This window comes from Xenopus laevis, chromosome 1L (assembly GCF_017654675.1).
Source record: "Xenopus laevis strain J_2021 chromosome 1L, Xenopus_laevis_v10.1, whole genome shotgun sequence".
In the NCBI taxonomy this organism is placed as follows: Eukaryota; Metazoa; Chordata; class Amphibia; order Anura; family Pipidae; genus Xenopus; species Xenopus laevis.
In genome coordinates this window covers 132,064,572-132,077,077 of record NC_054371.1, presented here as the reverse complement: position 1 = coordinate 132,077,077, position 12,506 = coordinate 132,064,572, and positions in this window count along the sequence as shown.

The following is a 12,506-nucleotide window of genomic DNA, read 5'->3' as shown; positions in this document are numbered from 1 at the left end:
CCCCCGATAGATCTAAAGTACTGGGTCTGGGTGAGCGCAGGTCTCCAGGTAAGGCCAATGTTAGGGTCCCAGGTAACAATAGTGATAAAGACATTTTTGACTGTTTTGCTGTCCAGGCATGCCAGGGCATACGGCAAGCGAGGACGTTGCCGATTTGTCCAAGGGGAGAATGTAGGGGAGAAGAGAAATCCTTCCCCTGCTTTTCTGTCTGTGACATCATTCAGCCCAGTAACAGGCTGGAGAGCGACCTGATTGGCTGGACACCGCAGTGCATCCTGGGAGGAGAGGGTGTGCCAGACTGTGAAGCTGTGTGTGTAGGCCCTGCTGGATCTGTGTGTATAGGCCGTGTGTTTGAGTGCTGTGGAGAAAGGATCAAAGGGGAGCCAAGTCCTGCAAGAGCTGCTGGATCTGTGAGTCTGCAGGAGTGCAGAAGAGAGGCTGTCTGACCCTGCCACGCTGCTAAAGCTTCAGAGGAGGAAAGTGCCATTTGAGAAAAGTTTCCACTGTGATCTGCCTCTGAGAGAGATTGCTGAATAAATCCCTTGAAGAGAGGATTTGCCACAGTACTGAGCCTAACAGGAAGACAGGCCTTGTGTGATTTTGCCTGCTACGTGGGAAGCTGCTATTTTCCAAGGGAAAAGGTACTCTGGGGAAAGGTAGCGCTACCAGGGGAATAAGAGCTCTGGGGAAAGGGACATTGAAATTTGAACTGTGTGCTTTTAACCCTTCCAGACAAGTGGGACTGTGATACTATAAGAACTGTGTTTGAACAGATAGTTAAAACCTAATAGGGATTTAGGTGGTGTCCCTTATATTCCCATACAGGCGTGACTTGTGTATTAGTTACTACTTTACAGTTTATATAAAGTTAAATATTGTTATCCGCAAAGTGTGTGTTTATTATTTCCTAGGGGATTCCTCTGAGGTAAGTTCCTCAGTGCTCCCTAGGTGGAGGCACTGCGCTGTGATTCCTAGTTCCCAGTACTTTTCGACTTGCAAAAGGGACTCAGGGCCCCTGAATTGCCAAGGAAGCTATTATTTAAAGGGACAGTAACCAAAATAGCGTTACAGGATGGAGACCAGAGAGGTTATAAAAGTGCAGGCTCCGGTGGGAAAAGAGAAAGATGTGCCATGGGAAGAGTAACAGGCAGGAAGTCATGGAAACAATAGATTCAGCCCCCAAGGAGGTAGTAAACATAGCTAGTGAGAGGCCTAGATTGTTCAATAACACACTATAGGAGTGTGAGGTGAGATAGGGTAAAAAGCATTGGCAGGTATAGCCCCAACTAGGAGTGAGTGGGTATAGCAAGCCACCGGATCTCCTGCCAGTTAAGGTTGAAGCGGATAGTGAGGCACAGTGAGGGGACCAGTGAAGGGTGTGAGACTTCCACTGGGAGCACCTGGAGAGCCTGGTGTCGGGACAAGGCCCTATACCGGAGGTGGAGGGTGAGAGTGGACACTGGGAAAACCGGGGAGTGTACTGGAGAGCTACACAAGTACAGTTGCCATGAATTTGCCAAGTAGGGATCTGAGCCCTATGAAAGTGTACCTGCCTGTGCTCAATAAGCTTAATAAAATTGGTTGGTTTAATTTCAACCCCCATCATCCCGTATTTCTAGTGTGAGCTCCTTTCATGATTAACAGCTTACATGCTCATAAATAAATGATAATATTTTTTCCTTATTGTTTTTCTCAGAACACTGTTTCTCAGTGTTGGGAATAAAACACCTGCTTGTACCGGTATGGGAATTTTTATCCAGAAAGCTCGGGACCTGGGGTTTTCCAGATAAGGGTCCTTTCTGTAATTTGCATCTTTATAACTTTAATAAACTAAAAAAAAATTTAAACAGAGCAAATAGTAATAAATTCTATAAGTTTGAGCCACAGTGTAGCCATTTTCCTAATATATAATAAGGCTGGAAATGTGCAAATCATTATTCTCCATTGTCACAGTTGGTTATCCACATCCAATCATTACAGAGCAAAAACATCTTCAAACAGCTGGAACTATTATACTGGAACAAAACTGCTTAATATGATTACAAATTTAAAAGTGTGCCTAATAAAATGAAAACTTTTTGTACAGTAACAAAAGAACAAATCATAAGAAATATATATATGTAGGTCAAAATTGTGTTGCTATAAATGTAATTCTTTCATTTCACATTAAATCACAAATATCACCTACCTAATCAAATTAAATTAATTATAATAATGAAATAGATGTACACACATATATTTTTACTGAAAAGAGTTTGATTTAGAATGCAGGCATAAAATAACAATAAATTATGGTGCAGTCTTAAAGTTTGAGATACATTTACCCCTTATGAAAAATACTGATGAATCGGAAAACACCAGATAAAATCTGATATTTTACCCTTTTCCTCTATACTTTCTGTCAGTATTTGTATTTAACTTGTATGTTTAATGTATACACCCTTTGTTGCAGAGCACTGCAGAATATGTTGGCACTTTATACATAACAACCATAACAAATGTTCTGATTCTCCTGTCAGTATTTTGTTATTGAGAAGAACCAATGAAACCACTAGATGGCAGTGCAGAGTTATAGCACCAGTTCTACACCATTCTACTAACACAAAGAATGTATCTCAAGGTAGGTGTATGATTAGCTGCTGACCTTCTGTAGGGTCAGGATACACTGTGTCAATGATAATTACAAAGTCCTGGTTCAGCATATGAACACTTATAAACAAGTAAAGAAAATTATATATATATATATATATATATATATATATATATATATATATATATATATATATATAGAAACATGTGTTTTCTCCGCACTCCAAAAAGGGCAAATGACCCAGGTGCTACCCGTAATGAAGTAGAAACAAGTGAGTGTCTGGAAAGAAACAAGTTACTGTCTCACATGTAAATAAAATACAGTGCAGCAAAAGCACTTTCAAGAGTGTTCAGATAATAGTGATTTTGTGCGCATTGGGAGACACACTTTTGATAGCATTCCATTGCCCATGGATCTGTTTCCATAACTATTCCTCACATCTATATGGAACATGCTGTTTATATGTACAAAGAAGGGCACTGGAAATAATCACAGCAACTTATTAGCATGCAAATTATATTTCAATAATTCAAAACTGGTCTCATTGCAAAATTGCAATTTTGGAATTGACATGCAAGCAGACATTTTGCAAGGTACTGATTAAAAATGGCACTTCAACTACCCCATAATAAAGAAAAATGTATACTATAAAAAAATATGCAAAACAATTCTTATTAATTGTCTTTTAGTGTGCTATAAGCAGACCAATATTAGGCAAATTGCTCTTTATGATTTTATTTTGTATGATTTATAAATTTATTATCCCTTTTCTCATTCCTACCAGCCTGCTGCTAGCTGTTTAAATTTCAAGACTGACAGCAATAGAACAAAAAATATCCCGCAAATAATAAAAAAAGGAGACTAATTGCAAATTGCCCTAGAAAACCACTGTCATTATACCTGATCCCTTAAATATGAAATATATTGTATCAGATCTATAGAGTTAAGTGTAACTGGTAACATGTATGTGAAAAATACTGGAATAATGGATCTCTATTTTTTTGTTCTATGAGTGTAAATGGTTAATCCCCTGCTGTCTATGATGTCTTCTAAATTACTTGTAAAGAGTAATCATGTCCCCTTACAAGCACCTTTTCTTCAGAGAAAACAACCCCAACCTTGATAGTTAAAATAGTTAATGCATAGTTAATACTGAATTTCTGTTTTCTGTTGTTTGAGTGTAATGGGGTTGATTATCCAAGTAAAACTATTATGTTTCAGGCCAATATCCCTTAATCAGTAGCCTTCTGTGTGGTACTGTATCAAATGCTAAGAAAATCACATCCACTGCCCCCCAAAGTCTAAGTTTCTGCTCACCTCCTCATAGAAGGCAAGTGTATTTGGCTGGCAAGATCTATTTCACATACGTACAACTAAAACTTCATACATTACCTTTTCACCTTCAAACTACAATATTATAACTTATTATACAGGCTAAATTACACAGGCATAGTCACATTCCTTTTCTAACACACACACAATAAACCTTTTTACAATTCATTAATGCAGTGTTGCCCTACTTGCATGGGCAGGCAGAGTATGGCACATACAGGGAGCATAGAGCAGGCAAAATATGGCACAAACGGAGCATAGGGCAGGCAGAGTATGACACACACAGGGATCATAGGGCAGAGTATGGTTCACAAAGGGAGCATAGGGCAGGCAGAGTATGACACACACAAGAATCATAGGGCAGAGTATGGCACACACAGGAAGCATAGTGCAGGCAAAGTATGGCACACACAGGGAGTATAGAGAAGGAAGAACAGAGCAATAGGGAAACCTATCAGGACCAATCTAAGATGTACTACATACAAAGACTCAATGCTGGTGCACCTCCAGCAGTTTGTATGAGGTGTGAATAGATGCACAATGTGGGCACTTTGAGTTTTGGTATGAGGTGAGCACAGGGCTTTAGGGATGTGAACAACAGAGGTGCTACAGGTGTGAACAATGAAAGGGTGATTACATGTGTGAACAATGCAGGATTTTACTGCCTGAATTTGAGGCATAAACAATGCAGGTGCCAGTTAATCTCAGTACTGATACATTGTACGGTTTACACGTAAGCAGACAAAGCAGGCAGATTTTAATGTGCAGGCCACACAACATAGTAACATTGTAACATAGTAAGTTAGGTTGAAAAAAGACACAAGTCCATCAAGTTCAACTTTGTAACCTTTTTTGAGACCTGCCTAACTGCCAGTTGATGGCAAAAAAACCCCCATCTGAAGCCTCTCCAATTTGCCTCAGAGGGGGAAAAATTCCTTCCTGACTCCAAAATGGCAATCGGACTAGTCCCTGGATCAACTTGTACTATTAGCTGTCGTCCATAACCCTGTATTACCGCACTTGCTAAAAAGCCATCCAACCCCTTCTTAAAGCTATCCAGTACAACTGATTCAGGGAGAGAATTCCACATCCTCACAGCTCTCACTTTAAAAAACTCCTTCTGAATATTTAGGTCGGAACCTCTTTTTTTCTTATCGGAATGGGTGATCTCGTGTCAGCTGGAAAGACCTACTGGTAAATAAAGCATTACAGAGATTATTATATGATCCCCTTGTATATTTATACATAGTTATTATATGTTCCCTTAAGCGCCTCTTCTCCAGCGTGAACATCTCAAATTTGGCCAGTCTTTTTTCATAGCTAAGATTTTCCATACCTGTTACCAGCATAGTTGCCCTTCTCTGTACTCTCTCTAATACAATAATATCCTATTTGAGTGACGGAGACCAAAAAGTAGATGCCCAAAAGGGAAGCTTGATTCGTGTGTGCACCTTGGGTGGATTTTTTTTCTGAACACCTTTTAATCCTATTGTGGCTGGATTGCCCATATCAGACAACATAAAACAGTATTGTCCTATGTGCGATTCCTACTCTTTTATCTTTTAGATACTTTGCAGCACTGACCAACTTTGTGTGAGAGTTGGAATTAAGGAAGCAGCGGAGATATTTAGTGAAGTGGCGCGGTATTGATAAAAGCCTCTCCCATTTACCATGACCCCAAAGCAAGTTGTAGAGCACCTATTAGTGCTCATTCAAGAAGCAGACAAGTCATGCTCCACTCTGGACTGAAGTTAGGGGACAAGTAGTTGGTTGAAATGGGGACACCCTCATGAATATAGGGTTGCTGAATGTATGGAGCACTGTATTCATAAAAGGAAACGTCATTGTGGAGTGCAAGGACCTGTGGCCAGAGAAGTTGATTACAAGGCAGGGTACAACGTATGAATATCATAATGACTTGTGCTGTTTTTTTTTTTGCATGGTGTACTATGCCCTGCTGTTGGTAAATGATTCCTCCAGCATTTTTACATGCCTAATCATGTTTAAAATACTATCCAAAAATAATGTATCATATATTTGCTAAAAGCCTACCCTTTCATTTTTATGATTTTGAAGTTACTTGATGACATGTGCTGCTTCACTGGCTCTGATTCTTGAAGCAATGTAACTTCTGCTGCATTGTTTTTAGAGTCAGAACAGTTAACAGTTACTTTGAAGGCATTAACACTTACCCTGCAGATGTTGCGTACAAGACTCTTTTGAACTTGGTGTCCCTGTAACTCCTACCTTTTGCAACCTGATGATGTGGAAGGTAGGGGCGTGCCACAGGCCATCCACATGCCTTAAACTCCAGAAAGTACTGCTGAGGAAAATGGTCACACTTTGTTGTGCTCTATTCTGCAAGTGAAAATATTTATATAGTAATCTTCTGGTAATCATAGTATGTGTGTAGTTTTGGTTTCTCTGTAAATATTGAAATATGCAAACCTTAGGTTAGCAATATTTGATGTAAAATTAATATAACTTTTCCTTCTGAGCCTTGCCCCGAAACTACAGAACATGCGGCTTTTGTTTCCTAAAACAGGAAAATTGCTGTTCTCCTGCTACTCAAATAACATAAACAAGCTGGAAAATAAGAAAACAATCTGATAATAAATTAGACATCGTTGTGTAATGAATGACCTCTTTAAAACAATACCTGCAGGAGGAATAAATCATTTTAGAAAAAAAAAAAAATAATAATTATTTTATGGCTAGAGATTTCTGATTTGCTTAACATCTACAATAAATTGCCACCCATGTAAATAAGAAATGTTAATTGCTAAGCATTCTTAATTTTTCTTTCACCATGATTTGCATGCAATTATAGGAAACTACAGGTAGCAAATATCTTTGGCGTCACATCCCTTTTCAGGCGGTTTAACCTTAATTATCTCAATCTTTCAGACAGAATATATATGGAGACATGAACAGCAGATATTTCAGCTGAAAAAGAATATGTGAAAGTATACTCTCATTAAATATGTTTGTTATTGAAGGACGCTATTATTGACATACTAATGAACAGAATGAGGCTCATTTATCAAGGGGATTATTGTGCATAGGAGGCTGCTCCATTTCATATAGACAAATACAAGAGGTCCTCGGTAGTGATGTGCGGGCTGGCCAGATACCCACGGGACCCACGGGTCGGGCAGGTCCAGGCCGACCTCAGTGCTCCTCTTGCAGGTTGTGGGGTCAGTTTGAGCTATTCTGCCTGCTCGTGACCTTAGACTGCCGGCTTTGGACTTCCGGCTTCCTGTTTTATAGACTAGCGCCTACCATGCCCCTTTTGTGATGTCATCATTGGGTGTGGGTCGAGAAAAACTCGACCTGCACATCACTAGTCCTCTGCACTCAACCCATTATCAATATATTAAGGACATTGAGCCATTTTGTGTCTTAAGCTACTTAACCCTTGAAACAAAATAGGGATTCTTTTTCCAAGTTGCATGTAAAACTTAGCCCATGTGAAATATATAAAGAAGCAGTAGAATTCTTAATGAACATACCTCCCTACATTTTAGACATACAAAGAGGGACAAAAAGATTTGCTGCGCATATTGCGGGGACATTTTTTGGCCATGTCCATTTTTATGGCCACATTGCCTAATTACCATGTTCATTTTACAAAATTTGGCAGGTTATAAAAGTTTAAAAAAATGTCTGTGGTTTTGATGTGTTATTACAGTTTTGCTAATGAAAGTGAATTGCCTTTTAAACTGCAAGTCACAGTTTCCTCAAGAGACCAGCTTTTCTTAAATTGTTACAGTTGCTTCTTTGCTTATCTTAAATTGTTACTAAAGTATCTAAGTGCACCTGGCACATATTCTTGGCTCTCTGCCAAAAGGCAATTAAGTTAAAAACATTGTATATTTTTCTGGCTGATCAGAGCAGGAGATCAATGAGAAAGTCTGGACATTTCAGCAACATTTCGGGACTGTGGGATGAGCTGTCAAAATCTGCACTGTCCCGCTCAAAATGAGACAGTTGGGAGGTGTGAATGAATCAGATGAAAGTTGAGTGTAGGACTGGCCAGACCAGGCATGACTTTGATGTAGTTGGCCAACTTAAATATATTGCAATATATGGACAAACAATCCCTGTTTTGTTTAAAGGGGAGGGCATATTTAATAGCTTAAGGCACAAAATATCCCAATGTCCTAAATATATTGATATATAATGAGTTGAGTGCAGAGGGCATCTTGTATATGTCTGTATGAATTGTGGTCACAGCCTCATTGCACCCTTGCTTAATGGTTCAAAAATTAGTGGTGAGCACAAATTTCCCTTTTTTGCTTCATTTCATTGCATTTTTTACAGGCAAGATACAGAGCAAAGGAGATGCATGGCTCAAATGGCTTAGCATGTCCCTCCAAACCCATTGATTATAATAGTTTAAAATCGATTATTATCGCACCATTTGTCATTTAAATGAATTTGAGTGTTGTACCACTGTGCATCGTGTCAAAGCTATCTTCCCATATACTAATACTAAGACTGAGTTGCATCGTGCTGTAATAAATATACCTGGCAGATGCCTCCTGTGTGATACTGTGCTGAGTTCTGTCTGGGTTGCGCAACGCTCCGGTATCTTCGCCCTTATTCAGAGTGCCGCATGGCGTCATTGCACAGTGGCGCAAAATCCAAATATTTAAAGACCCTTCCTGGTTCTTTGGAGCTTTCTTGAATTGATTCTTTGTGCTGTAATTCTGTGTTTGACCCTTGCCACCTGAACCGACTGCTGCATGTGTTGACGATTCTTCTGATTACGATTTGGTGCTGCGATTCTACTCTGTGTATGACCTCAACCGTAATCCCAACCTCGCTCTTGTTACCTGTTTTGGGACTCATTGCCTGTTCCTTGACTTCGCTAAATGCTCCCCTGTCACAGGTTCGGTGAGTAGCAGAGGGCCAAAGGCGACTGCTATAGGCTGAAGAGTGGGCTGAGACCGGAACCTTGGAGTTAGTTCTGGGTTTGGTATACCATAGGTTACACATGCACAGTAAGGTAAGCATGGCAGACCATGAAGAATATGGTAATTACAGGGTTTTTGAATGTCATTGCTCCCTCTCTCAAATCAAGACATAAAGGAGAAGTCAACCCCTTTGGCACTAAAATCCCTCCCCTGCATAGGCCCCCGTCCCTTCTCCCCCCGGCCTACCTCTCCCCCGGGCAAATGCCCCTAACTTGTTAGTCACCCCTCCATGCAGGTCCTGTCTTGCCGAGTTCACAGGCACCATCTTCGTCCGATCGTTCTTCTTCCTGTATTTGGCGGCGCATGCACAGTAGGATGCATCTGCCGGTTGGAAAATCACAAAGTTTCCGAAAAAAAAATTGGAAACTTTGTGAAATTCGGGTGCATGCGCAGTAGATCCAACCAGCAAATACCTCCTACTGCGCATGCGCCGCCAAACGCCGATCAGTACAGGAAGAAGAGCACTCGGACGAAGATGGTGCCCGTGAACTCGGTAAGAGAGGACCTGCATGGAGGGGTGACAAACAAGTTAGGGGCATTTGCCCGGGGGGGTAGACCGGGGGGAAGAAGGGAGGGGGCCTATGCAGGGGAGGGGGAGGAATTTTAGCGCCGAAGGAGTTGACTTCTCCTTTAATAAAGGACCTGTAAGGCATGTAATGTTGTATGTATGCCTCTGTGAGCCAATAAATCACTTTTTGGCATGTCACAAATTCAGTATGCTGCAAATTCTTTAAAATACTGTCTTTTGAAAACTAGATAAACAAAGACGACTGGCTATACGGGCCTTCCTCACCTTTTGTACCGGTATTGGTTGTGGTGTATGTAACTCCATATGCTCTATGTATTTAACTCATGTGATTTAGTTGTATAAACACATTTACTTTACAGCACTGCGAATACATGTACATAATAGTTTTTATTTCATTTTTATGTATGGTTGCGTGTCTGTCTTTTTGATGCATTTAAATCTGACTTATACTGTGTAAAAGTCAGTCTCTTAAAGAAACCACCACTCTCTTCAAAGAAGATTTACTACACACATGTGTGGACCAGCAATAAAAAAAAGAATTGTCAACTGTTAATGCAAAACCTATAATAAAAATGTGTACTTCTCAGAAATGTCCTCAGAAGTGGCTTTTTTTTTTATTTATGCTGCATGGTGCTTTTGTTTTGAACTATTTTATTTGCAAATCAGGCTTTTAAATAAAAGTCTATATAGAGGCTAGATTCCTGTGGTGAAGGAAAAACGCAGAGAAGAAAACATTAAAATCAAATGATAGGGGAAAATGTATTTATTGTATTGTGGGACACAGGGGTTAGTTAGGGGGACATTTTTTACATATAACTTTTCTAAACCTATAGCATCTTATAGTGATATCCTATGCAGTCTTTTCTCACTAATCTTTGGTTGAACTATGGAACTATAACTGTTATCCTGTTAGTACTGACCACCAGTATTTGGATGGAAGATTGGATTTGAGATGCTAGCATCTGGGGACCTAATCAAATGAAAAGTATATAAATGCTATATATTGTTTGAAACTTTCAGAAAGGACGTCTAATAATATTCTAGGAAGACCATAAAAATTTGGACAGCGCTGTTCTAGGTTAAAGTTTCTAATTAGCAGCAATCCAGAATTTGGATTGTGTGATGTGATTGTGCTAGATTGTGTTGGTCACTTATTGGAATTTGGCCTGAACCATAAAGGAAAGCTGGATGGCATTGTGGGTTAACACCTATAGTAAGTGGTGTACTGGGGATGCAAATGCTTTTCCTTATAGACTTTATTGACAGGCAGCAATTTGGTTGTTTACCAGTCCTTAATTATGCTAAAATCAGAAATACAACTTAACAGCACCAAAAGTTCACAGTTCATGATGCTGCCTTTAAACTCACCCTCATGAGATTCTTAATCTTTTAGGTGCCATCTCAGCTCAGAAGTTGTCTGGGCCAAAATTAGGCACTTTCTGTGCTTCCTAAGAAAGGAAGCACAGGAAACCATCATAAATACAGTATACTCACAGGGTGGAAAAGGTGATTCATGTGCACCAGCCCCAGACCCTCAGCTCACAGAGCCTATGACTATTATAGAGTATATGGGCTACTGGGCAAATGGAGATGCTGACGTTTTACTGTGACATCCAAGATTTTTCACTTTTAAATATGTGGCCCTTTGTGCAAATCCTTGAGTGCCTGATGCCCCCTTTTTATGCTGCTTCCACAATTAAGAACACACAAAGGGGTGTACTTAACATGCTGTATAAAAAGTGGAGTGAAACAATACAGGTGATGTTGCTCATAATTGCAAAGAAATTGAAAGGCGGCACTCCGGTTAAAAAGAAATGGGTGGTTTATTGCAACAGGTCACAGACCAACATCACCTGATGTTGCTAATAGCAAACAATCAGATTGTTGCCTTTGTTTTCTAACTTTTGAAATATAATTGCTGATTGGTTGCTCTGGGCAACACCACTTTTTACACAGCATGATAAATAGGCCCCAAAGTTTCCCCTTCTACCAGGGTACTAACCGCATCATACATTCTCAGTGGAGCCTCAGCAGCTCTGCTAGTTTGCCTACACCTACTGCTCACCAACTGTGGTGAGCTTAAAAGAAGCTGCCCTAACACTATGGCATGTTGAATGGCAAGAATCTCACCTGGGATCTTGATTACATTAATTCTCCTTTTCATGAGCAAGAGAGATTTGGACCAACTACTCTCTCCCTTATATAGACATCCAGAGCAATACTTCTAGAGCAGTTTCCCTTACCTACACTTTCCATAGCAATAGAAATACCTTTGCTTCTAAGTGTAAATAAATACAGTGTATACAAACAACATACATGTTTGTTAGTATATATATATTTATAAGCATTTGGACAGAGAAAACTTTTTTCTAATTTTGGTTCTGTACTTTACCACAATGAATTTTAAATGAAACAACTCAGATGCAGTTGAACTGCACACTGTCAGTTTTAATTCAGTGGATTGAACAAAAAAAATTTGAGGAACCAAACCCTTTTTTTAACAAAATCACTTCATTTCAGGGCTCAAAAATAATTAGACAAATTAAAAAACTCAAAATAAAATGTTCATTTCTAATACTTGGTTGAATACCCTTTGCTGGCAATGACAGCCTGAAGTCTTGAACTCATGGACATCACTAGATTCTGGGTTTCCTCCTTTTTAAGATCATGTGACTGACTTGGTCATTGAAGAATATTCCACTTCTTTGCTTTAATAAACTCCTGGGTTGCTTTGGCTGTATGTTTTGGGTCATTATGAAATGCACTCCATTCAATTTAACTGCATTTAGCTGGATTTGAGCAGACAGTGTCTCTGAACACCTCAGAATTTATTTGGCTGCTTCTGTCCTGTGTCACATCATTGATAAACACTAGTGTCCCAGTGCCACTGGCAGCCATGCACGCCCAAGCCATCACACTGCTTCCGCCGTTTTACAGATTATGTGGTATGCTTGGATCATGAGCTGTTCCACACCTTATCCATACTTTTTTCTTGCCATCATTCTGGTAGAGGTTGATCTTGAAAGAATGTTTTTCCAGAACTGTGCTGGCTTTTTTAGATTTTTTTTTAGCAAAG